Raw genomic sequence first — 26,874 nt, forward strand, 5'->3', positions numbered from 1 at the left:
TATATATATATATATATATATATATATATATATATATATATATATATATATATATATATATATATATATATATACACACACATCTCATATGCTCATTGACATTTATTTGATTAAAAATACAGTAAAAACAGTAATGTTGTGAAATATTTTTACAATTTAAAATAACATTTTTCTATTGTAATATCTTGTAAAATGTAATTTATTTTTGTGATCAAAGCTGTATTTTCAGCATCATTCCTCCAGTCTTCAGTGTCACATGATCCTTCAGAAAGCATTCTAATATGCTGATTTGAAAACAGTTCTGCAGCTTCATATTTTTGTGGAAACGGTGATACGTTTTGTCCAGGATTATTTGATGAATAGAAAGTTCAAAAGGACAGCATTTATTTAAAATAGAAATATTTTGCAATGTTATGAATGGCTTTATTGTCACTTTATTGGCAATGACTTTATGGTCAAGATCGATAAAAATCTTTAAACTGGTGCAGATCATCTGGTAGTGTCTGATGTACTGTCACAGTGTAACGCTTTATGGATGAGGAACAGACGGATGAAGTGTCCGAGCGCTGTCGAAAATCTCAGTGTTTCGCTGGAGTCTCTGCCCGCTGCTCTGTCATCATCAAACACTGTTTGACAGACTCTAATGTCTCCTGATTTATTAATAAAGGCATTTATTTGATCTGCGGCGAGTGTTCTGTCAGTCTGAGGCAAACCGAGTTTACATACTGAGCAAAACAGTGTGCCTATGTGTGTTGTATTATTTAAATGTGCCATAAGCAATATTTTTTATGGAACAGGATACATAAAATATCCCACTACCTGACAGAGATCACTGAAATAAGTGTCCTGAGAAATCACACCTGTCAGTGTGACAGCCCTAGGCCCAAAAACACACTATCGTTTAGCCAATCAGAAGACTTGGTTGGTCTTGGCCTGTCAGTCACTTTGAGCGTTCTAGTTGGCTAACACCAGATTTGCTGACTTGACTTTGTAGGATGGGATTTTTGGAGAAATGAGTCAGTCTACTTCAATAGCTAATGCTAGAAACATACTTCACGCAATTACACTCTTAAAAATAAAGGTTCTTTATTGGCATTGAAGAACCTTTAATAACCATGAAATCTCTCTATTCCACAAAAACGTTCTTTATAGAGAAAAAAGGTTCTTTAGATTATTCAAATGTTCTTCAAACTACGAAAAATCTTGGTTCTTTTAAGAAGTGATCAGTGAAAGGTTCTTTGGGGAACCAAAACTCCAGACATTTTAGGCAATTTAGAAATCCCAGCCAGGAAAAAGAGGACGTACATGCACTCATCTTTCAGACGAACTCCACACACACTGCTTCCCATTTTTACTCCAAACCCCAACGGCACATTTTAAACTTGTGTGTTGGTGTGTGTGTCCTTTATTGCCAAACAGGTCTTGAACATTAACGTTCCCTCTGGCACAAAGCAGCAGAGCTCAGGACTGCACGCATTTAACTCATCCTTGCATCATCTATTCTTTGCTTTCCCACTTTTCCCCGTGTCCCTTCAGCCTCTGCCGTTTCTCCATTCTCTCTTCCTCTCATTTCTCTGATGTCTTTCTCTTTCTTGTCTCTGAGAGTCCACAGAACAATAACCAATGGGTTTTTCCTCACACGGTAATGCACACACTCCAAAGAAATGAAAAGGGAGTGCTTTTCCAGTGCTATTTTTAAATTTAAATTTTTTTAAGGAATAGTTCACCCCAAAATTAAGATTTGATTAAATGTCCTCACTCTCAGGCAATCCAAGATCTTTCAGACGAACTCCACACACACTGCTTCCCATTTTTACTCCAAACCCCAACGGCACATTTTAAACTTGTGTGTTGGTGTGTGTGTCCTTTATTGCCAAACAGGTCTTGAACATTAACGTTCCCTCTGGCACAAAGCAGCAGAGCTCAGGACTGCACGCATTTAACTCATCCTTGCATCATCTATTCTTTGCTTTCCCACTTTTCCCCGTGTCCCTTCAGCCTCTGCCGTTTCTCCATTCTCTCTTCCTCTCATTTCTCTGATGTCTTTCTCTTTCTTGTCTCTGAGAGTCCACAGAACAATAACCAATGGGTTTTTCCTCACACGGTAATGCACACACTCCAAAGAAATGAAAAGGGAGTGCTTTTCCAGTGCTAGAAAACCTATTCATTAGCTCTATTTTTAAATTTAAATTTTTTTAAGGAATAGTTCACCCCAAAATTAAGATTTGATTAAATGTCCTCACTCTCAGGCAATCCAATATGTAAATGAGTTTGTTTCTTCATAAAAACAGATTAAGAGAAATGCAGCATTACCTCACTTGCTCAGCAATGGATCCTCAGCAGTGAATGGGTGCCGTCAGAATGAGAGTCCGAACAGCTGATAAAAACATCACAATAATCCACAAGTAATCCACACCACTCCAGTCCACCAGTTAATGACTTGTGAAGTGAAAAGCTGTATGTTTGTAAGAAACGTTAATCATTAATGAGGTGTTTTTAACTTCAAACCATTGCTTCTGGCTTAAATACGAGTCGTCCATCCATAATTTTGCTTCCGTCAGTGAAAAAGTCATCTGGTCTGAATCAGGAGAGAAATCTGCATTCTGACGGCACCCATTCACTGCAGAGGATCCACTGGTGAGCAAGTGATGCAATGCTACATTTCTCCAAATTTGTTCACATGAAGAAACAAACTCATCTTCATCTTGGATGGCCTGAAGGTGAGGACCTATTCAGCAAATGTTCATTTTTGGGGTGAACTATTCCTTTAAGGTGCCATGTACATGCGTGTAAAGCAGCTGACTAGGCTTTGGAACAGAGCTGGTGTGTGTAGATTCCAACAGACCCCTGGGAGGGAGGGGCAAACAGATTACACTCATGAATATTCAACATGCTAATGAGAAGCAAATGAGGGGGTCTGTGCGGATAATTAGAAATGTGGCCAGCAGGATCTGGCACAAGAGAGAGAGACGCTTCAGTGGTCTAATATAAATTGTAAATATGGTGTCTCTGTAGTATGCCTTTATTGACGGATAAGGTAATTAATCTGCATCATCAGCAGTTGAGTGTGTCTGTCAATCAAAGTGACAGTTCCCGAGAGGAGTGTTTTATTGTTCACAGGTTGCTCTCAAGATGCTGATGTTAAAATATTTTCTTCTGTCCCAGCTTAATATGAAGAGACATCTTTTAAGTAAGGTTGATTTCCCAAAACACTGTGACTGTGCTGCTTACAAAACACTGTTTGTTTGAGTATCTCATCTAGATGGGCAGGATTATCTGTTAGTTTTAAGTGTTTAGGAGTTGTGCAATTCTGAGAGGTTGCACACTTCAGTTTGAATGGAGATCTGTTTTTCATTTAATCTTCTAACTTTGTTTCAGATGTTTCTCCTAAAGTTCCTAAATTGAACTTTAAAGTCATTTGCAACTATAGCTTTTTTCTTTTCAGTATTTTGGGTGGCTGACTTTTTACTTCTGATTTCTTAAAGTGAAACACCCCAGGTGAATACAGTAAAAAGTTGACTGATTGCTTTAAGAATTGCATTTATTTAAGTGCACCAATTTGCAGACATTTTCAGAACATTAATCTGAACGTTGGATAAAGCCATGTTCAAAATTCTTGTTTCATTTTGTTGACATATTATAGTCAAAGGTTTTTACTTTTTATCATTCCATAAATCAGAAAATGCTGTCAACAGCCAGAGTGAATGAATGAATAAATTAATAAATAATGAATAAATTAATTAATTAATAAATATATATATTTTTTTTTATATAAATCAAATGTTTAACCAATGTAAATTTCAATACAATGTAAATGTAAACCCTTTTGTAAAAACCTTCAGAATACAGGAATAAAACTGTTTTATATAGTAGAATATAGAAATATAGAGAAATATAGAGCTAAAAAATGAACGTGGAGCAGCCCATTCATTTGATGAGAAATGTTTGAGTTTATATTCATATCTCTGACTTGTGATTGCAGATTTGGGTATCTTGGCATATCTGAGTCTGTGTTATTATTGGTAACCTAAAACTATTCAAATGTGTTTTGGTCATTTAAATAAAGCTGAAATAAGATTAAATTACTGAAACTTAAAACTTAAATGAACATTAGAAATGTTGCATTGGCAACTAGTTTAAGTGCAAGTTCTAAAATTACTAAAACTATTAAAAAATAAATAAACTGAATCTATATAGAAATATTTCAATAAAAATAAAATGACTAAAACCTAAAATTTTATGGAAAATAAAAATATTAAAATAAATTCAAAATTTTAGTGAATCCCTTAATAGTACTGTATATGTCACATTGTTAAAATCTCGAGACGTGAGATTACTGTTTGTTTTTCTCAGGAGAAACATCTGCAAAACAGGAGACTTATGCAAACGTGTCCATTTATTCTCCATTTGTTTCCACTGCTGTCGAGAAGACACAATTAAGATAACAGAGATGATTTCTCTCCTACGGATCCATTTCTAGAGAGCGACAGCACAAGTGAACCCAGCAGAATTTCAGCATATTGCCTGTGTTTCAAGCGGTGTGTGTGTGAGGTGGTTTCTCTCATTAAAGGCTACAGGTCACAGATCCGCAGCACTGCAACTCAACTGCAATAGTCTGCAACCAGCAGCGCAGAGAGACTGAGAGAGAGAGAGATCTCAAAGACTTACTGCCTCCAAAGCACTGAACACACACACACACAGATGATGCAACTTGGATTCAAGGGTAAACAGCAGTGGGAATGTGTGCTTGGATGGTAAGAGCGTGTGTGTCGCTGTGAGATGTTTGTATGAGCGTTTCAGTGCCGAGAGTCTGTTGTTTTATACATGCTGTGCTGGTGTGTGTTTATTTCTATATCTGTAACACAAGCAGCGCATCAACAACGCATCAAACTCAGGGCACGTACACACTACAGTTTACAGAACACAGAGAAAGCATTGATTTCAGTTTGGATGCTGCACGCAAGGACAAACACCAGGATTTGTGACACTCCATCATGTGTCCAAAAGTTCGACCGATGGAGAGCCACCAACCAATGAGAATTTGAGAGCTCCAGTTTTAAAAAAACGATTCGACCCGACTCTTGCCACACCCTTAAAATGAATCCTACATATTTCTTTGCATCATATATATATATATATATATATATATATATATAAAAATATATATACATTTATATTTTTTTTGAAAAGTATTGTTTCCTGTTTGTTTCTCCCCGCGGCGATGGAAATAGCTGCTCGGTTCTCCGCCTTAGCTCACCGAGGTCTCCCCTTCTTCGAGTACACCTGGGAATTCTGCGGGCTTGCCGTGGCGACTGCATTGGATGATGCCACCATCAATTCTCTGTTCTGGCTCGGGGCCAACTACCATCGCCCCGTGGACCTCCCAGACACCAAGGGACTATGCTGGAGAGAAGAGATCTGGGGAGTGTCCGGCCCGAGGTTATTCACCCGTAACCAAGGGAGGAGGATGAGGAGAAAAAGACTGTCCTCCTCCCTCATCCTAGCCCCAGAGCCCGCTCCAGTGTCGGCTCCAGCCCCCGAGTTTAGCCCAAGGAGGGCTCCTGTTCCTGAGTTTAGCCCAGTGAGGGTCCCAGTCCCCGAGTTTAGCACACAGAGGGCTCCTGTCCCCGAGTCTAGCCCGGAGAGGGCTCCAGTCCCCGAGTCTAGCCCGGAGAGGGCTCCAGTCCCCGAGTCTAGCCCGGAGAGGGCTCCAGTCCCCGAGTCTAGCCCGGAGAGGGCTCCAGTCCCCGAGTCTAGCCCGGAGAGGGCTCCAGTCCCCGAGTCTAGCCCGGAGAGGGCTCCAGTCCCCGAGTCTAGCCCGGAGAGGGCTCCAGTCCCCGAGTCTAGCCCGGAGAGGGCTCCAGTCCCCGAGTCTAGCCCGGAGAGGGCTCCAGTCCCCGAGTCTAGCCCGGAGAGGGCTCCAGTCCCCGAGTCTAGCCCGGAGAGGGCTCCAGTCCCCGAGTCTAGCCCGGAGAGGGCTCCAGTCCCCGAGTCTAGCCCGGAGGGGGCCCCAGTCCCCGAGTCTAGCCTTGAGAGGGCCCCAGTCCCCGAGTTTAGCCCAGAGAGGGCTCCAGTTCCCACGTCCAGCCCAAGGAGGGCTCCAGTTCCCACGTCCAGCCCAAGAAGGGTCCAGTCACCAAGTCAAGCCCAGGTAGGGCCACAGTTCCTAGTTCCCGAGGCCAGACCCCCTGAGTTCCCTGCTGTACCATGGCTCTCCGAGCTCCCTGTTCCACCATGGCCTCCTGAACTGTCTGTTCCGTAATGGCCTCCTAGTCTGCCTGCTCCGCCATGGCGTCCTGAACTGCCTGCTCCGCCATGGCTCCCAGAGCTCCTTGCTCCGCCTTTGCTCCTGAGCTCCCTGTGCCGCCATGGCACCTTGGACTGTCTGATCCGCCCTGGAGGTATTCCCCGTGTCCCAGTCCTGCACCAGCCTCCAGGGTGCCCACCACCCCTCCCTGGTGGAATTGTTACAGCGCGGGACATGCCTTCCGGGAGGGAGGAATAATGTCAGACTCGGTTCCATGTTTTGTGTGTGTTTTGCTCCCCATGTGTTTCCATGCCCTTATTTGGTTCTCCTGTTCCTTGCTCCCTGATTGTTTCCAGCTGTGTTTTCCCTTATGTTATTATGTTTCATTGGTTCCAGGTGTTTCTCGTCATGTCTTGTGTATTTTAAGTGTTCTTTGTCCGGTCTTGTGAATGTCGGGTGATGTCTACCACCTCCAGCTACGTGTTTTCCTGGTTCCCTTGATTTCATTAATCTCCCTTTTGATGTATTCCACGTCTCCTCGTTCCTCACTCCGCACTCCCTCACAGCAGCAGCGTGACAATAATAGGTATGATTTAGGGAGTTTTTATTTAATGTGTATTAAATAACAAATAATTATACATATATATATATATATATACTGTATGTATATAATTTTAGAAATGATATTATACTGTGTGTATATATATATATATATTATTTATATCTCACACACACACATATATACATGTATAACTGAAAGACAATTAAAAATGTTTTAAATCTGGCACCCTTTTCTCTGTTATCTTGATGGAAACCCTATGGACTAATGCATCATTCTTCATCATACTTCACAATTTAATGTAAACAGGTCTGATAAGGGATGGTTTGTGATGTGTTTTTTTTTCTCTTTTTTCTATTTTTGATTGCATTCTTTGTACAGCTAAAAGAGACAAAAATGTAAGATTGTAAATTCATCTTTAAAATCTTTGTCTTTCAATAAAACTTATTTGACAGTTTTATTTATGAAATTGTTGCCAAGGCGACATTTGGCTAAAATTAAAAACTGAAATAAAAATTAATAAAAACTTTACAGACAAAGTGCAAAAAATAAATAAATGACAAAAACACAAAATAAACATAGTTTGAACTAAAATTCAAATGTAAAATATTAAAATAAAAAAATAAGGATCCTAAAATAACACTGACAAAAAAACATTTTTGATTAAATGTATGCCTTGAGCATAAGAGACTTCTTTCAGAAACATTAAAAATGTATTTTTCTAAATCTTAAGTTTTTCCCAAAACTTATATATATGTACTATATTTACATATATTAGGACAAGGTGTTACAGTGCTAAGATGTTTTCTACAGCTAAGTGACAGCTGTAACACATCCCAGAGGAGAGGTTAGTGAAGGATGTGTAGCCTTTACTGTTTCCATCAGGGCCATAAAGTGTGTGTGTGTGTGTGTGTGTGTGCGCACAGGATTTGGCCTCGCATAGGTGTTTTACTGATGCTTTATATAGATGCAGCTCTCTGTCTGTGTCCGTTAGTGTGTTGCTGAATATAGCTCAGTGCTGATGGGGAGAGACCAGACCTGGACTCATAAAGATGACGTCAGGCCTGGACACTCGCAGAGGCTGTCAAATGCACAAACAACACACTAAAAACCAGAGCTTATGATAGAATTCAGTCTGCTGTATGTTTTACTACATATATATATATATATATATTGTTGTCGTTGTTTTACTTTTGTAATATTTGTATTTTATTCTATTCATAAATATAGCCTACTATAAAAAAGCTTCTTTTGTGAATGTGTTTACATATTTTATTTAGTTATTTATTTTTATGTATTTGTTAAAACATCTAAATATCATATATATATATATATATTTAGTAATTTCACTGATTTAAGTCTCAGAATCTTTCAGTGCACTTAACATGGTAATAATGTTCATTTTGATTCAAACATCATTTAGTGAATTTGATGGGATTCAGTAGCCGCTCTGACAGATTCAGTGAAGCCTTCATTACGGTGATTCAAACAGTTAATTGGCAGATTGTGAGTCTTTTTGACGGATTCATTTAAAGAATCAGTTCAAAAGTGTCATTTGTTCATCGGCATCATTTGTTTGTGAATTGGACTGCACTGATTGTGCGGTATATTTGTTTTTGATTGCAGCCAACAAAGATGCAATTGAAAGATATGTTGATTATTAATTGTTTTAAGATTATTTGACAGTATCCAGGACTATGATTCAGTCTGCAAACTGCAAATTGGATTTTTGTGGCCTAAATATCTAATCTTCTCTTTGATTTCGTGTCCTCTTGCCATTTTTGTGTGAGATGATACAGTAGAAGTTTATATTCTCTTTGTGCGTTTGTATTTCAGAGGACAGGAAGCTGTTCGTGGGCATGTTGAATAAGCAGCAGACAGAAGAGGACGTGTACCGCCTGTTTGAGCCCTACGGAGTGATTGAAGAGTGCACTGTATTACGAGGCCCTGATGGAAACAGTAAAGGTGAGTTTTAGCTCCTACTTTCATCTCTCTTCAGTATTCACGGCAGTTTTATGAGTCTGAGATGTGTTTTATATTCTAAGCTGTTAAAAAATAGTGACCTTCTACAGAAAAAGACAAAGTCAAAACAAACAAACAGAAAAGCAGCGTTCAACCTTGAGCAGAAGTGCTTTCATTTACACATTCAATTTCACCACGTCAGTCTATTTGAACACGCGCACGTCAAGCACACACTTTGTGATGGGGTTTCTCAGCGCTAACATGGCAGAATCCATTCTGGAGGGCTGTCAGGTGCCGATATCACCTGACAAACCCCGGCTCGACTAATGTCGTAGTGAGATGATATTTAAATGCAAAACATATAATGCAGTGCGATACAATGATGATTGAGAGATGAACAAATGTTCCTCAAAAGCCTGATGATCATGGACGTTTGTACAATTATACTAAAAGACCTTTTACTTGTTAAAAAAGTCTAAATTATCAATCAGACGACAGAAGGCATGTTTGTAGATTGTGTACAATAGGTTTTAATAAGATTTGATCATGCTGATAATTTAGAGCCTTAGAAATGTACGTGTCAAATACAGTACAGTAGGCTTTATAGGGTTAAAAGCACTCCCTCATAAAATAATTCCTACATAGTACATATATGGATAATATGGTACGCTAAGAAAGTGAAATGAGGGTTTTGTTTGTGTGCATGTGCACGTCTTCTCTCTCATCTCCAGTGTTGCATTCACTAGAGACACTCACTCCGCTGCTGATAACCTCCACTGGTCTTCCTCATTATTTCTCTACTCTTTGTGTGTGTTTTTCAGGTTGTGCCTTTGTAAAGTTTTCAACACACACTGAGGCTCAGTCTGCCATCGCCAAACAGATTTCTTGTGGATTATTGTGATGTTTTTATCAGCTGTTTGGACTCTCATTCTGACGGCACCCATTCGCTGCAGAGGATCCACTGGTGAGCAAGTGATGCAATGCTACATTTCTCCAAATCTGATGAAGAAATTGATAGCCTGAAGGTGAGTACATTTTTAGTAAATTTTCATTTTTGGGTGAACTCTTCCTTTAAGCCTTTAAATTGAAGGGGTCTAGTTTCCCAGAGGAGGTCAGGTAAATGTGTGTTTCACAGACTTGCATTGTGATCTTAATTCCGTCTGAATCAAACAAGTCTGTATTTTTTCTGCACAAAATTACAGAGCAAATGACTTGCTCTGAGAAATCTAATCCCGTCCGGATAGCAATGTCTGTGATTACGGTAGATTGTTTTCACAAAGCTTCTCCTCATTTATTTTGACCTATTGAATATCCTTGTGATATCGCTGCCTGGTGCACCTTCATTATGGATTTAGACCTTTTGCCAAATTTCTGTGTAAGATAACAGCTGGCGGTTTGAATTCTGATTGCGTCCCATCTGACTTAAAAAGAGAATTAAATCAATGAGGAGATTCTGATCACGAACTGCTCAGAGCAGCAGCACCATTAGGTACAGTCTTCACTTTTATTAATTCTTTCTTTTTATACGCAATGTTAGAATTAAAAATAAATCACAGAGACTACCGTTCAAAAGGTGTATTATTTACCTCTTTTTTTTTTTTTAATTAGTACTTTTATTCAGCAAGGACAAATTAAATATTTATTTAGATATTTATAATGTTCGGTTTCTATTTCAAATAAATGCTGTTCTTCTGAACTTTCTATTCATCAAAGAATCCTGAAAAAAATTGTATCATGGTTTTAACGAAAATAGACCGCACAACTGTTTTCAACATTGATAATAATCAGAAATGTTTCTTGAGCAGCAAATCAGCATATTAGAATGATTTCTGAAGATCACGTGACACTGAAGACTGGAGTAATGATGCTGAAAATACAGCTTTGATCACAGAAATAAATTACATTTTATGATAGATTCAGCAGTTAAGCAGTTATTTTAAATTGTAATAATATTTTACAATATTAGAGTATATAGCCCAATAATATATAATAGCCCAAATTATTGAACAGTACTGATTTTAAATGTTGATTGTAAATTTACATATACTAATTTAGTAATGTTACATATAGTAACATTAGCATTTGCTGCTAATGCAATGCATTCCAAACTGGTTCCGTATTAGTTTACATGCTGCGTGTGAAGGCTACTGACTATGTAGGCAGCTCACTAGGTTTTGGAACAGAGCCAGCGAGAGAGCGTTTAGCTGTACTGAGTTTCAGGAACATTTTAATAGTCCCTCATTACACATTCAGAGCCATGCGTTGAGTTAGCAAAGGCCTCATTAACAGCTCAGCCTTACAGTTTGTTTGAGTCCTACAGAGCGACACTTTCCACCATACCAATTTTAATGCATTAATATATTTCAGCATCACTTTATAGCTTGTCACGGTGATTTTCAATGTCAAATCTCAAACCTGTTCTGGCGGTCTCACTTTTGAGACTTTTACGTAATACCGAATTTGACGCTCATGTTATTTGCTGTAGTTCAAAATCAATTCTAATTCAGAATAAATTGGCAGTGATGTATGTCTTTGTGTAGGATGCACACATACTTCAGAGTGCTCAGCCCCTCAATATGATGCTCACTTTCACCCATAATCTGCATTGAAGTACTGTGTAGGCTTTTGGTGATCAAATCCCCAGAGGTCCAGATCTTCAGAATCTCTGAGACAAGGGGAATATTGTGGCCTTTAGGGCCGATCGATCTCGTGCTGGTTTAGCGGGTCAGGGAGACCCTGCACACGAAAGGTCAAGTGGTGCAGTAAATCATCAAGAGCCTTTTAATGAGTCTGCATGTGTGCGATTGTGAGATGTTGCACTACACTTTTTATTAGCACCAAGAGAGCACAAGAAATCACAGGAGAGCACAGGTGCCAGAGATGGAGATTTTTCTGTACACTGCAAAAAATTGCATGATTTACCTAAGTGATTTTCTTTCTTATAAAACGTTATCTGGTTGCTATTTTTGGATGCAGTTACAATAAAAGAGGACTGATGTTTTAAATTTTCAAAAGGGACCAGTGTTATTTTAGTATTATTTATATAATATTACAGTTATTGGCCAAGGCTACATTTAAAATTTTCGGTTAGTTAAAATAGTTTAGTTTTCCATCTAATATTTATAATTTTTTGGGTTCCCTCCCATCCCCATTTCAGCTTTATTTAATTTTTAGTTTTAGTAAACAATAATGAGGACACAAAAGCAATACTAACATAATTTAGTGTTTAGTCATATTTATATGCTATTATGGTTTTTAATTTATTTTTAGTTTTAGGTTGTTGTTGTGAGTGCCTCATCCTAAACTTATTTCAGTTTCTAATTTTTTAGTTAAGTGTTTAAAATGTAATGTTTATAGCTCATAATATTTATAGTTTATTTTATAGTTAGGCTTACGATAGCTTTAAATGAGGAACAGACTGAAATTTAGGTTGATTTTCACTGAAAAAAAGTCAATGAATACAACTTAAATTTGTAAACTGAATTCATTGTTTTTGGTGCAAGAAATAAACATTAGAAATGGACATGATAGAACATGATACCTTTAATTCATCTATATATGCATGTTGCAGTGTAACTGTTTGTACAACTGTGTCTCTCACAGGGAGCTTCGTCGAGTTTGGTGGTAAAGTTTGCTGACACTGATAAAGAGAGGACCATACGCCGCATGCAACAGATGGTCGGCCAGTTTGGCATCTTCAACCCCACCGTGGCCCTGCCGTTCAGCACCTACAGCAGCACCTACAGTACTTACACACACGCGGTGAGCACACACAACATGCATTGCATGCTCCTAAAGGGCCTAAAGAATTGTCCCGTGTACTTGTGCTGTACAGAGCGCATCTGAATTCTCACAGCCTCAGATTAATGACCACTGTCCTTGTCTGAAGCCGTTTTTTGCTCTCACTATGCTGCTGAATAATGCATTAACAGAATTTCAATTCCCAACCCATGAATACTTGCAGAAAAAACCCAAGAGTTCCTGTGCGGGTTTTTATGGTTTGTTTGCATTTGGAATATTTGGTTTTGATTATAAAGGACACTTTTATAACCTGTGGTTTTGAGTTCATGTGTTTGGCATAATGTTGAGTAAAATATCAAACATTCACAATATGTTTTGATATAAATATAAAAATAAGCAGCTTGCACCTTTTATTAGGGCATTAAGTTTCCTAAAGACCAGTTTTGTTATTCATACATGTTTTGCACCTTAAGAGTATGAGATTTTAATAGCTGTTCTTATTTGATTTATTTGACTTGTTTGTTTGATTCATTTCTATGAATCAGTTGAAAACTCTGATTCAGTAAATTATTTAATCAAACATATACTGTAGACTGAAATGTGCATGCAATTAGCATTTAAAAAAAAAGTTTTTAATGTACTTTTTATCATTTTTAGGTGCATATAAATTAAATGATTAAATGTCATTCATGTGGCATTTATTAAAACGCATTATTATTTGTTATTAGTTGTTTGCTATTTTATTTCAAAACTCTGATTTAATCAATTGTTTGCATCAGTCATTGAAAAATATTCACTAACATTAGTGTAGCATTTAAAAAGTTTTTAAATATACTTATTTAGGTGCATGTAAATAAAAATGATTAAATATAATTCTTCCTTGTGTCATTTAGTGAAAAACATGATTATTTTTAATTAGATTTTTGCTGTTTTCTGGCATTAATCAGTCAGTTCAAAGTTCTGATTCATTCAGGTTTTTTGTGTCAGTCAATTAAAAATGTTCACTAAAGTCTAGTTTTTAATGTACTTTATATGATTATTTAGGTGCATGTAAATGAAAATGATTATCAATTTTCCTTATGTCGTTTAGTGAAAAACATGATTATTCTTAATTAGATTTTAGCTGTTTTACTTCTTGCGTTAATCATTTAAATCAACTTGGCATCTACGGCTGTTCGGGTGAAATGATGGTTCCTTTTAAGCTGTTTCAGAGAAAATACATAAATATACAGTGGGTACGGAGTATATATATATATATATATGAAATATTATCAAAAGGCTGAAAAATATCAAGATTATTTTTTTCATAGCTTCATCATCCTGGCCTAGTTCGGCATACTCAGCATGGTTAGAAAAGCCAAATGCGTCTTTGAGTTATTCATCTTCTTTAGATGAATCCTACTTCATTTATGTAATGGATAATGTATTCAAAGCACATGGATTTCTGTGCATATTCATAAGCGTATTATTTGAAACGATAACGGCATTAGATACAGATTAAGCCTATGATCTGATTGTGTGAAAGTTAGCCGCTATTTTAAATACTTTTCAGCTCACGGACTCTCACAGAAGTGGGAAGTTTGAGGATCCGTACCTCGTGTCAAACAGAGCGCCGTGCTCTATATATAGCATATACCCTGCAGGCGTTTAGTTTTAATTACTGTGTGCATGTGTGTGCGTGACATTTCAAACTACAGCTTTGATTTTATAATCCAAATGATCCTTCGCCAGAACCGCGTGCGCCTCCTCACCATGTTAGCGGCTTGCCTCTTATTATCCCGCGTGTGTGTGAACATACTGTGCTTTCTGTGTGCAATTCCTTCTGTGACATCTAAACATGGAACCAACAGAAGGAAAACCCCCAGGTATCCCATCATCCACCTGTTCTGTGTCCCCGTACACAGTAAATACAACCGCACATGTTGAAACGTACATACAACTTGAATTGTGCACACAAATATTTAAGTGCATGAAACACCTATAGCTATTAGCAAGTTCACAAATTATTGCTTTACATAATGTGCCAGAATGCAGTGCACAGTGCAATGCATAGCGTAAGTTTGCATTGCATTTACCAGGGCAGTATAACAGGAATTCAGTGCTATTTTAGTATCATGGATATGCATAGCCCTGCATCTTTTGCCTAATAATTTGCTGATTTGCCTAATAAAAAATACCTAATCTTACCTAATTTTATGATGCTGAGTTCAAAAGTATCAATAAAAATAAATGTTCTCACAAAATAAGAATGAAGATTTTACAAATGATATATATATACATGCACTAAAATAACAAAAGCCATCAAATGTCAGAAGTTTTGGTTCTAATGACAAAAATAAATATTCAAAATGTATTGTTTAACTTACAGTGTGCAAAGGAGTGGGGAAATATGTTCCCATACTTCATTTAATGTCAAACAACTTTACAAAACTTCCCCAAAATCTGTATTTTTCTGTCGCTGTTTAGATGTAGTAAACACCCACAGATGTAGCAGAAAACATCTATGTCATGTTTTCATTTTTTTCTGTCACTGGCCATAGTTCTAACCTTGAAATCAGGATTAGGCATGAAAATAATGTCATATATGTGAAAATTGGCTGAGAATTGAACAAATAATTGTATTCTGGCTCAGAGGAAGACAGAAATCATGTCTTTGTGGCAGATTTTCTGCTGATTAAGGGAGACTACAAGACTTCTTCACCTTGCAAATGAATATTGCTATGAAATGCTCGTCATATTGTGTGAGAAAGTGAGACATGCTCAAGCAAAAAGCATTATTTTTTAAATCAGCATGCCAAAATTAGTAAGAAACAAGTATTAAATTTCATTCAGCAAATATGATGCAGGGCGGTGTAATAGTTAATATTTTGAATTAGATTTAGTTTTTATATTTTTGGTTACTTAGTAAAGCGTTTTACCCACAGCAGAGTGTTCAAAAGAGGACACAATATAAAACAGAATAGAACAGAACAGAGACACATAGAATTGAACAGAACCATATAGAATCTAAGAAAACAGTCAGAATGAAAAAACAGAAAAAAAGATAGAATGTAATATAGAACAATAGAATAGAATAGAATAAAATCAAAAATGAGTCAGAGGATAGAACAAAGCAGAACCATATAAAATGGAGTACAGTGGAATAGAATAGAATAGAATAGAATTGAATAGAATTGAATAGAATTGAACCAAGTCAGGGGATAGAACAGAACAGAAAATAGCCATAAAGAATGGAACAGAATATAATAGAATAGAATGGAATAGAATATGGTAGAACAGAATATTATAGAATAGAACCATATAGAATCTAACAAAACTGAGTCAGAGAATAGAATAGAATAGAATAGAATAGAATAGAGCAACATAAAATTGTACAGAACCATACAGAATCAAACAAAACAGAGTCATAGGACAGAACAGAAAATAATGGAATAGAGCCACATGGAACCATAATGAATCTAATGAAATAGAACAGAACAGAAAATAACCGAATAGAATAGAACCACATAAAATTGTACAGGACCATATAGAATCTAACTAGACAGAGTCATAGGACAGAACAGAAAAGAATGGAATAGAGCCACATGGAACCATATTAAATCTAATGAAACAGAACAGAACAGAAAAGAACCATATATTTTAATAGAATATAATATAATAGAACCACATAGAATTGTTAACCTTAAAGATCAGCCTATGGTTGTTTCAGTTTTATTTCACACTCAGAATGGATTGAGAATATCATCTCTATTCTATTTCCAGTTTTAATTATTTTGAAGTTGAAAAATGAGCACAACGGGTGTAACATCTCAATTTGTGCACAAAAAATTATGATCAATGCACTGGTAAAGATTATTTGACACTGTACTCTATGTCCCACAATGCCCTGCTCCAGCACTCTCTGGCACTGCATAGACCTGGCACTGGAATAGAAGACACAAATAAAGGCGAGAGAGGATTGGAGGCTGTAAGTGCGCACTGCTCAAGAACCAAAGCATGAGCAGTCAAGCACTGAAGGGCATTTCAGAAACCTTTCTCAATGTAAACAAAGAACAGGCCACAAATCCACTTCATTTCAACCACGTTACAGTGGTGTAATTCTGCTGTGTCATGCTTCAATCCAAAGGCTTTTGTAGTGACCATGGAAGGAGTTTGTCAACAATAATGATGTTCATTTTGTGAACAGAGCTCCTGACTCCAGACAAAACCCCCTGAGTGAGTGGGTGTGTTGTGTTGTAATTGAGGAGTAGTTAGTGGTTTGCAGTGCCACCTGGTGGATTGCTGTACAACTGCACACAGGAGGTGCCTGGCTCTTGCACAGAAACTCAGCTTTTGGTAATCATAAGCAAACAATTCAGAGGACATTAACCTGATGCGAGTATTTGTCATGTTAATTATTATTTGTTTCCAGCGTACTTGTTAATTAATGTGATTTTCGTGATTCATATCTAGTTGTGCATGCTTTGTTCGACTAGAGCACACGAACAAAACAGCAATGATGAACCTCAGCTGCGGGTGGGTGGAAATTTTATATCATGGTTATGATATCATTTTATTATCACTTTTGCCTGGAAATGTAACTTGAACATTTTTATGTATTACCTAATAATTGAGTTAAAATCCTTGCTGTTCTTGTGAACTTTCTAGTCATCAATCCTGAAAGAAATCACTCTCTAGATTATTTTAACATTTTAAAATAATTATAAGACACCAAGTTTTGTAACTTCATCTCCTTTTGGAGAAGATTCCAATCTGAAGTGGCAGCATATTTAAAGGAAGTTTTTCCAAGCTCAGTTCTGACAAGGGCCACACAAAGATTATAATTTGATTGAGAACATAATGAGTAATTGCCAGATAAAGTCCTTTGAATGAAACAACAGATAAAATGCCAAATAACCCAATATGGATTTATATATCAAGAGATACCAATGCATTTTTCTCCAAATACTCAAAGAAGGCCATGCAACTCTTTTATATAGTTTACAATGGTGTGTTGAAAATGTACAATCAGTTATAGATCTCAGAGCACCATGGTACAAAGCATCCAAGGAGGCAAGAAGGAAAGGGAGCATGCTGATACACTACATCCCCATAATCAAGAACTGGTAAAAAAAAGTAGCAGACAGTAATTTCTTCCTCACATTGAATGAAAAGCACGACTTATTTCTAAAATAAAACCCTAACTTTTTCTTTAATTTTTGTTTCAAATACTTAATATGTGAACCAAAACGTAATGTGTTATCTATAATAATACCCAGGTAATTGTACTCTGACACTGAAGTAATCATGGCTCCCCTAAGAAGTCAGAAGAACGCTAGAAATTTTTGAATTTGAAAATAACATGCATTTTGTTTTTTGTTTTTTTTCAACATTTAAAACCAGCTTCAAAGCACAACATTTATTTTGGATAATATCAAAAGCAGACTGTAAAAAACCCACAGACTGTTGCTTTGAGGGGGCTGGACAATAAAACAATAGTATTGTCTGCATAAAAATAAAACCTTTCATTATCTATATCAAAATCAAGGCAGTTTATATATATATATATATAGTTTAGTCATGAAACTCTAGATGGCGCAGGCTGATGGGTTGTTAACGTAACTGATTATATTCAGAGAGTTAAATGACTTGGCACAAGCTGATTGGTTCATGCTGCATATGCAGCCAATGAGCTTACTGCCTTGCATGTGTATGGCTGGCTAGCATTCACTAAAGATTGCTGCAGCACGCTTTCAGAGTTTCTCTGAAACCCTCCACCTTCCCCAGCTCCACCTGTATAGATCTGCTATGGGTTATTTTATATGCTATTTGTGCTGCAGCAGTATGTCTTAAATACTCACGGCACCGTATCGCTGTATGCATTGGAAGTAGCAAGTTCCTGTACTGTAACTACAGCAATAACCAACAGCAGCTGCAGCAGCGTAGCAGATCTATTCCGTCAAGACCAAATACATTAACATTGTCATATGCATCGACATGCTAAAATCTTCCGAGAGTTGTCATGATTAAAATATATAAACTGAATAATAATGGCCCCAACACAGATTCTTGTGGGACTCCCTTAACAACCTCCAGAGGATCGGACTGAACACCTTCCATCTGTACACATTGGGTTCTTCGCTTTAAATAAGCAATGAACCACAAAATAAAATTTTCTGATTTAGTCCTACCCATCTGAGCCTATTTAATAATATGTCATGAACCACAGTATCAAAGGCCTGTGATAAGTCAATAAAAAGACAAGCACAATGTTGTTTATTATCTAAGGACTCCACAATGTCATTTAAAACTTTTAAAATGGCCGAAGTAGTACTGTGCTCTTTACGGAACGCAGATTGGTTAATAGACAGAATATTATGACAGTTTAAAGACTGTGTCAGCTGTTTGCTAACTAGATTTTCCAAAAGTTCCGAGAGAATACAGAGCTTAGATATAAGTCTATAGTTATCCATTAAAGAAGGATCACCCCCTTTTGACAGGGAAACTACAAATGCTGATTTCCAAATCCTAGGGATTTTATTAGTTGATCATGAAAGATTAAACAAATACGTCAGTGGAGGAGAGATAATATCAGCTGCTAGTTTTAAAAACAAAGGGGGAATATGATCAGGACCTGGCGATTTATTCATATCTGATTCTTTTAAAGCAGAGCAAACATCAGAGAGGGTAATTTGTTGAAAAGCTAACTCTTTTGTCCATAAATTACGTTTGTAGTTGCAAAAAAAAGTCTGAATTTTGAGTTTGTATCACACAATTCTGACTTTTTCTTCCAAAATTGTGATTTTATATCCTCCAAATTGCGAGGGGAAAAAAAGGCCAGATTGGGAGATATTAACTCAGAATTGTAAGAAGAAGAAAAAAATCTGAATTATGAGATAAAAGGTTGCAATTACCTTTTTTTATTTTTTTCATCCCATGGCGTAAAAAAGCTTCTATGCATTCATTCATTCTTTTTTCCTTTTTTTTTTTTTGATGCACACAATCCAAAAGATGTTTTTATTCATAATAAATTAATTCCCAAAAAACTAATCTGCTTTGTTGTCTGCTGGATATAAACACTACAGCAGGATCTCTGCCGGTTAACACAATTTTACTGTTGCACAGTGAGGCCACTCAACCGTTTAAACTACAGCTACACTTTGACGGAGTGGCAAAACAAGTGATTATTGTCATCCGTTTAGACATCTCATTTCTTCATACACCAAACACTTCCATTTTCCCAACCCTTCCTCTCAACACATGTCAGCACGTCCCCACAAGCATGCATAAGTACGCGTGTCGTCCTCCTTTTCTCCATGTGAGCGACTGAAGGCTTTGCATTGAGCTGTGCACTTCTCGTAGCGGCACTACACGAGTAATTGGCCCATGATGGAGCGCTGATTGCCTCACAGTACCTGGGGATTTCAACACACATTAGCATTCAATAAAATCGCAGATGCATACACAAATACACACACACACACATACATGCATCGCTCCAGTAAATGAGTTGATCACAGAGGCTTTCCGCTCATCTTTGTGTCTCAGGGCTGGACGGGAGTTTATTTGCCATGTGAATTTGGTCAGCAGAAGCGTTGAATTAAACTGAATTAAGGCAGCGAGAAACTGATATTCAGTACAATAGTTATTTATTTGGACATATATATCTTATATATTATATCTTATGTTTTTAACAAATTTATTTTTTATATATATATTTTTTGTTATTTTGGGTCCCTTTTTTATGGAAGCCTGTTTCCACCACGAAAAAAAAAAAAAAATATATATATACAGTGGGTACGGAAAGTATTCAGACCCCCTTAAATTGTTCACTCTTTGTTATATTGCAGCCATTTGCTAAAATCATTTAAGTTAATTTTTTTTCCTCATTAATGTACACACAGCACACCATATTGACAGAAAAACACAGATGTATTAGATCAAAAGTGTGCTTCTACTAAATACTGAGCAAAGGGTCTGAATACTTAGGACCATGTGATATTTCAGTTTTTCTTTTTTAATAAATCTGCAAAAATGTCAACAATTCTGTGTTTTTCTGTCAATATGGGGTGCTGTGTGTACATTAATGAGGAAAAAAAATTTACTTAAATGATTTTAGCAAATGGCTGCAATATAACAAAGAGTGAAAAATTTAAGGGGGTCTGAATACTTTCCGTACCCACTGTATATATATATATATTTATATATAAAAAAACAAAACAAAGGTAATTGCAAATTTTCATCTCACATTTCAGACTTTTTTCTTACAATCAAAATTGCAAGAAGTAAACTCAAAATCGAGAGATTTTTTTCTTGGAATTCCACGTTTACATCTCACCATTTTTTGTTTTTTTTTCCTGACACACAATAAAAAATAGAAAAGGTCATTTTGACTTCTTTTCTCACAATTCTGCTTTTTTGCCCCACACAGTTTATGCGAGTTTATATCTCGCATTTCTGTACAAATTAGTCCAAACTGTGCGATATTATCTCAGAATTGCAAGGGAAAATGTCCGAATTATGAGGTAAAAAGTCATAATTACGTTTTTTATTATTATTTTTTTTATCCTGTGGCAGAAACAAGCTTCCGTTTTATATATTGAAAAATCTAAATATAATTATTGTCTAAAATGTATGTTAAAAATACATTTCAAGAAATAAGGAAAATGCTAAATAGTTTATTCTAGCCCACCCACATTTGTACACTAAAAATGCATTTTGATATTATCAATGAATTTTGTTCCTGAAGCAAATTTTATATTACAATACATTTTGAAATTTCATATTTTATGCAATCAGTTCATTTAAACTTAACTAAAGCTGGGTGAAAACTGATATTCAGTTACATTTATTTGGACATTTTATAGGGTTTGCTGAAAGGAAATGCAGAAATAAAGTGTGCACATTTGACTCTTAAAAAAGTATTACACATTACATCACAATAAATTGTTTTCTGTAGTAATCAACAGTGTGCTATTAATATATTATAGTACTTTATTATATCCTCCGCTACTAAATGATTGCAATATTCATGTACAATACTGTACATTGGATATGCATGGTACTCCAGGGTAATTCAGAGAATACCATGGTACTTCTATGTACATTGTTTGATAATGTTTCAAATGAATGTGGATTCTGATGTTGATAGAGCATCTCATCCTCCAGCATCACAGCTAAACAAAGCGCCGTCATTAAGAATGCATGCTAATGGTTTATCCTATAGATCAGTGTGGTTTAGATTGATGTATGTATAGATTACACACTCTGTCCCTGTCAAGATGTGGTCAGTTGGTGTGTGTAGTTACAGCCGTCTTTTAGAAAGCTAATTTGTGTCATTTCCACAAAGGCACACACTATCATCTTCCGCAATATTTAATTAATAAATGAAATAATATTTTTATTAATAAATACTATATATAGTTAGTTTTTTTATTTATTTTTAATTTTTATTTGGATTAGTTGGGCATGAATAATTGCCTGAGGACTTTAAACAGTGTTTAATAAGTTATTGCTTAATGGCATTTTTTGATGTAATATATAAACATTTACCTTTTAAAATAAAGGGTTTACAACTACATGACCATATTCTGTTGCATGTAAATAGACTGTCAATGTGATATGATATTAAGACTAAACTTACTACAATGTCCTGCAGATGTGGCATCGTCTGATTCACAATCCCATTCCAAAGATGACTTGGAGAGTCAGTGTGTAAGATACTCATTGGTCATATTGACTTGTCATGAATCTTTTTATAATTTGTATTCAGTATTTACTGATGCAGCTCCAGAGCATTTTTGGAGAGGTGTGTGTTGCAGTGCGCATCTTCTGCACTCTACCTGTCTCTGTTTCTGGTGCAGAAAGAGCTTTCAGCAAGTTGAAGCTTGTCAAAAACTATCTCAGGTCTACGCAAACTCAAGAAAGGTTTAATAGCCTTGCCCGACTTTCAATTGAAAGCCAGCTAAGCAGACAGCTGGACTTCAAAGACATCATAAGTGACTTTGCCAACAAAAAGGTCCGACAATGGGATTTTGGTTCATCCTAGGTGAAGTGACGTAAAAGGTCATGAAAGGTTAATGATCAAACCGATATACATATATTTTCATAGTTGTTTCAAAGTTCATTACTGATTGAAATTTGTTTTAGTGTTTGCTCTCCATTTGTTTTTATATATATAATGTTATATTTGAATATTTTGCTTTAACTGATCTTCAGTAAAAACCTTTATTTAGCTGTATTTACTCAGTGCAACTTATAACATCCAAGTGAAAGATATAACACCAACATGTCAAAAAATAATTAAATTAAATAAAAAACAGAATCACTGAGTTGGAAAAAGGATCACCCCCTCCTAAAAATGACTTGTAAACTCAATCAGGTGTAGCTAATCACCTTCTCAATGGCACAAAAAGCCATTTGACCTTCAACTGTGATCAGCTGTGCTCATTTTGATTAGCTCAGCATGAAAAGAGCTTTCCTGGAACATTTCAGACCTTGGTAGTGCAGCTGAAGCAAACAATCAGCTATGGGTGGCAAGATACAACTATGGGTGTCAAAAGAGCTCCGGCATAAAGTTGTGGACAGGCACAAGTCAGGAGATGGAACAAAAACAGTTCAAAGGCTTTATCAATGCCTAGAAGCACAGTGAAGTCTGTTATTAAGTAATGGAAGGTATTTGATGAAACACAGACCCTCCCTGGATCAGGACGTCGCTCCAAACTGGATGAGAGAGCCGGAGGAAACTGGTCAGAGAGGCGACCGAGAGACCTACAGCAACTCTGAAGCAGCTGCAGGAATTTATGACAAAGAGTGGTCATTGTGTACACGTGACAACAATATCACAAATCCTCCACAAATGTGGCTTGTATGGGAGGCTCGCAAGAAAAAAGCCACATGCAGTCATGACTGAGCTTCGCCGAAACACACCTTGAAGATTCTGAGGTAGATGAGACTAAAATTGAATTATTTGGCCTCAACACCAAACGATATGTCTGGTGGAAATCCACTACAGCTCAGCATCCAAATAACAGCATTGCTCCAGTAAAGCATGGAGGTGGTGATGTCCTGTTATGGGGTGTTTCTCTGCAGCAGGGACTGGAGCACTCGGCATGATAGAAGAAAAAATGGACCGGGCAAAATACCGTCAAATTCTTGAGGAAAATCTGCTGTCCTCTGCCAGAAAGTTGTCAATGGGAAGAAGGTTTACCTTCCAACATGAAAATGACCCAAAGCACACAGCAGAACTGAGCACACAGTGATTGAAGGAGAAAAAGGTGAATGTCTTTGCATGGCTTGTCAGAGCCCAGACTTAAACCCCACTGAAAATCTGTGACTGTAGTCCACAAGCACTCAGCATTAAATTGAACTGAACTTGAGCAGTTCTGCAAAGAAGAGTGGGCAAATATTGCAGTCTAGATGTGCAAAGTTAGTCGAGACCAACAGACTAAAGGCTGTAATTAAAGCAAAAGTTGGTTTAACAAAATACTGACATGTTAATGTTATATCTTTCACTTGGATGTTATAAGTTGCACTGAGTAAATACAGCTGGATAAAACAAAAACTGTGTCTGTCTTCATTTCAGGCTGCAAAGCAACAAAATGTGATCATTTTAAAGGGGGGGGATTCTTTTCTATACCCTGTGTGTGTGTGTGTGTGTGTGTGTGTGTACGCGTTTTTGTGACAAATGAGGACATAAATTTGTATAATGACAAAGGTGTGACATAGGTATTACAAGGAGAAGGTGACTTTTCAGGACATTACCCCATGTCCCCACTTTTCAAAACGCTTATAAATCACACAGAATGGAGTGTATTGAAAATCTGAAATAGCACAAAGTCTCCTGTGAGGGGTAGGTTTAGGGGTAGGGTTGGTGTAGGGCAATAGAATATACGGTCTGTACAGTATAAAAACCATTACGCCTATGAGATGTCCCCACTTTTCACAAATGTAAACCTGAGTGTGTGTGTGTGTGTGTGTGTGGTATATTAGTCCAAAATATAATATCAATAGAAATATTGTATTAAAAAAGTTTTTAAAAAGTTTTGTCACCCACATTTGCAATTATATTTAAAATGCACTTTGATATTATCAATGTATTTTGCCCCTGAAGCTTGAAGATTTTATATAGCAATATATTTTGACTTTTGGAAAATATGGAAAGCTTTTGGAAAACTTCAGTTTGGTAAATAAAGCTCTTTCGACTGAACTGTTTATTTCATACATTTACAGTATGTTTCAAAAATATATTTTTTTGGCCAGAATAAAATCTGTTTTTGCAATATGAAGTCATTTCAGGACTCAGATCCAGCGTTTGTTATTTACTCCACGGAACATCACGTCTGTTTTGTGCTGTTGTGTTTGTGCAGATGGTTGTTGCCATAGTGACATAATTACAGTAATTGGCTATGCTACAGTCCATTTGTGCTCGTTAATTCACTTTAGGATTGTACTTTGATCAAATTTATTTGAACACCTACAGACAAATGTAGCATCTCTGATAGGGTCAAGTTATATAACTAACAAGTGCCATGCTACTATTTTTTGTGAACAAGATACCATAGTAATGGTTACACTTTATTTGACAGTATTTGTACTTATAGTGTACTTATCCAAGAAAGTACTAGCATATATGTAAGTTTAGGTTTAGGGGTAGGTTCAGGTTAGTACCCAGTTATTGCTATAATAAGTACATATAGCATGCACTCACGGAACAGGACCGTAAAATAAAGTACTACCGTAATATGTTTTTGGACATATTTTTTAAAGTACCTAGGAGTACCTTATAAATACCTTGCGATATAAATATGGTAATCTGTCAAAACCATGACATTACAATCACTGGTACTGATACAGTGCTTTTTTGGGGGTAAAGGATCTTTCGTTTTAAATCAAATTAGATGCATTTGCAGTTTTTGTATTTAATTTAATGTTGAATGTTCTTTTTCTCTTGTTTTGTTTTGTTGGTTTAGCTGATGCAGCAGCAGGCGGCGATTATGGCGGCTTCTCACGGCGGTTATTTATCACCCAGTGTGGCGTTTCCAGCGACACAGATTCACCAGGTGGGGGCGCTCAACATGAACAGCCTGCCGCCCACCTCGATGACACCTGTTTCAGGTGAGTCTGATGCACAGCCTTAAAATCTCATTTAGGTGTCAATTTTATCTCAGATGTCCCACCTAAAATTTCTTACTAAAAATTTAGAATAACTGCTCAAAACTTCAGTAATGTGAGGTGTTTTGTGAAAAATAAATGGATATTCAACGCAAAAAACTATAGGGCAGGATATCATTTTATCCATTAATAAGTGTTTGTTTTGAATTGTTATTTATAACCTTCTGATCAGAAGGCTTCTGCTTAAATGCTTGATTTTACTTTTGTAGACAGATTAAGTTCTTGTTGTGATTAAGTTAAGTGATTTTCGTAAAACTTTACAATAAGGTTCCATTTATTAGCATTAATTAACTACAGTAGTTAAAGGGATAGTTCACTCAAAAATGAAAATTCTGTCATTAATTACTCACCCTCATGTCGTTCTAAACCCGTAAGACCTCCATTCATCTTCGGAACACAAATTAAGATATTTTTGATGAATTCATACCTAAGCGACTTCAAGTTTTGTAGGGCAGAATTTCCCAGCTGTTTTTTCCTCTAGTCTGCGAGTACAGAAGACTTTTTACTGTCAGCATAAAATGTGGTCCTCTTTGCAGCTTTTTCTGGCTAAGAACCGCACATTCCTTTTCAGAATTTTTAGCCGGAAGGACTTAGAAAATTAAAGTGCTTTATTATCGTACATTAAAAAGTTGTTTGTCTAGGTGTTGTCACTAGTCTTAAAGGGATATTTCACGCAAAAATAAAAGTTCTGCCATCATTTACTCACACTCGTGTTTTCCCAAACTTTCTTTCTACTGTGGAATACAGAATGGCTCAATTTCTTTGTTCCTACAATGGAATTCCAGTGTTGTTATTTATTTTTAACTTTTAATGTATGGACAAAAACAGCCAAGACATTCTTAAAAGTATCTTCTTTTATGTTCCACAGAAGAAGGAAAGCCATTCAGGTTTTGGAACAACATGAAAGTGACAGTGTTGTTATTGTTGACTAAAACTATTAAAAAACGGTTTCTGTTAATTGAAATACAAAAGACAAATGATAAAATAAAATAAAATAGATATAACTTAAATACCTTAATTAGGTTTAAGTTTACTAACATATACATATATATATATATATATATATATATATATATTAATTACTAATACTAACTGGCAACTCAACTGTAATCTGAGAAAGAAAGAAAAAAAGAGGAAAGAAATCACATAACAAAATTACTTTAAATTAAAATCAAAACTATATATATATATATATATATATATATATATATAC

At 36.4% G+C, this 26,874-nt stretch overlaps 1 pseudogene; it reads left to right on the plus strand.

Moving 5' to 3' along the window:
• LOC107596266 (CUGBP Elav-like family member 5) overlaps positions 1-26,874 on the plus strand; it is a 173,678-nt pseudogene that overhangs the window by 132,648 nt on the left and 14,156 nt on the right.

Source organism: Sinocyclocheilus grahami, unplaced genomic scaffold (assembly GCF_001515645.1).
Source record: "Sinocyclocheilus grahami isolate Dianchi unplaced genomic scaffold, SAMN03320097.WGS_v1.1 scaffold216.1, whole genome shotgun sequence".
Lineage (NCBI taxonomy): Eukaryota > Metazoa > Chordata > Actinopteri > Cypriniformes > Cyprinidae > Sinocyclocheilus > Sinocyclocheilus grahami.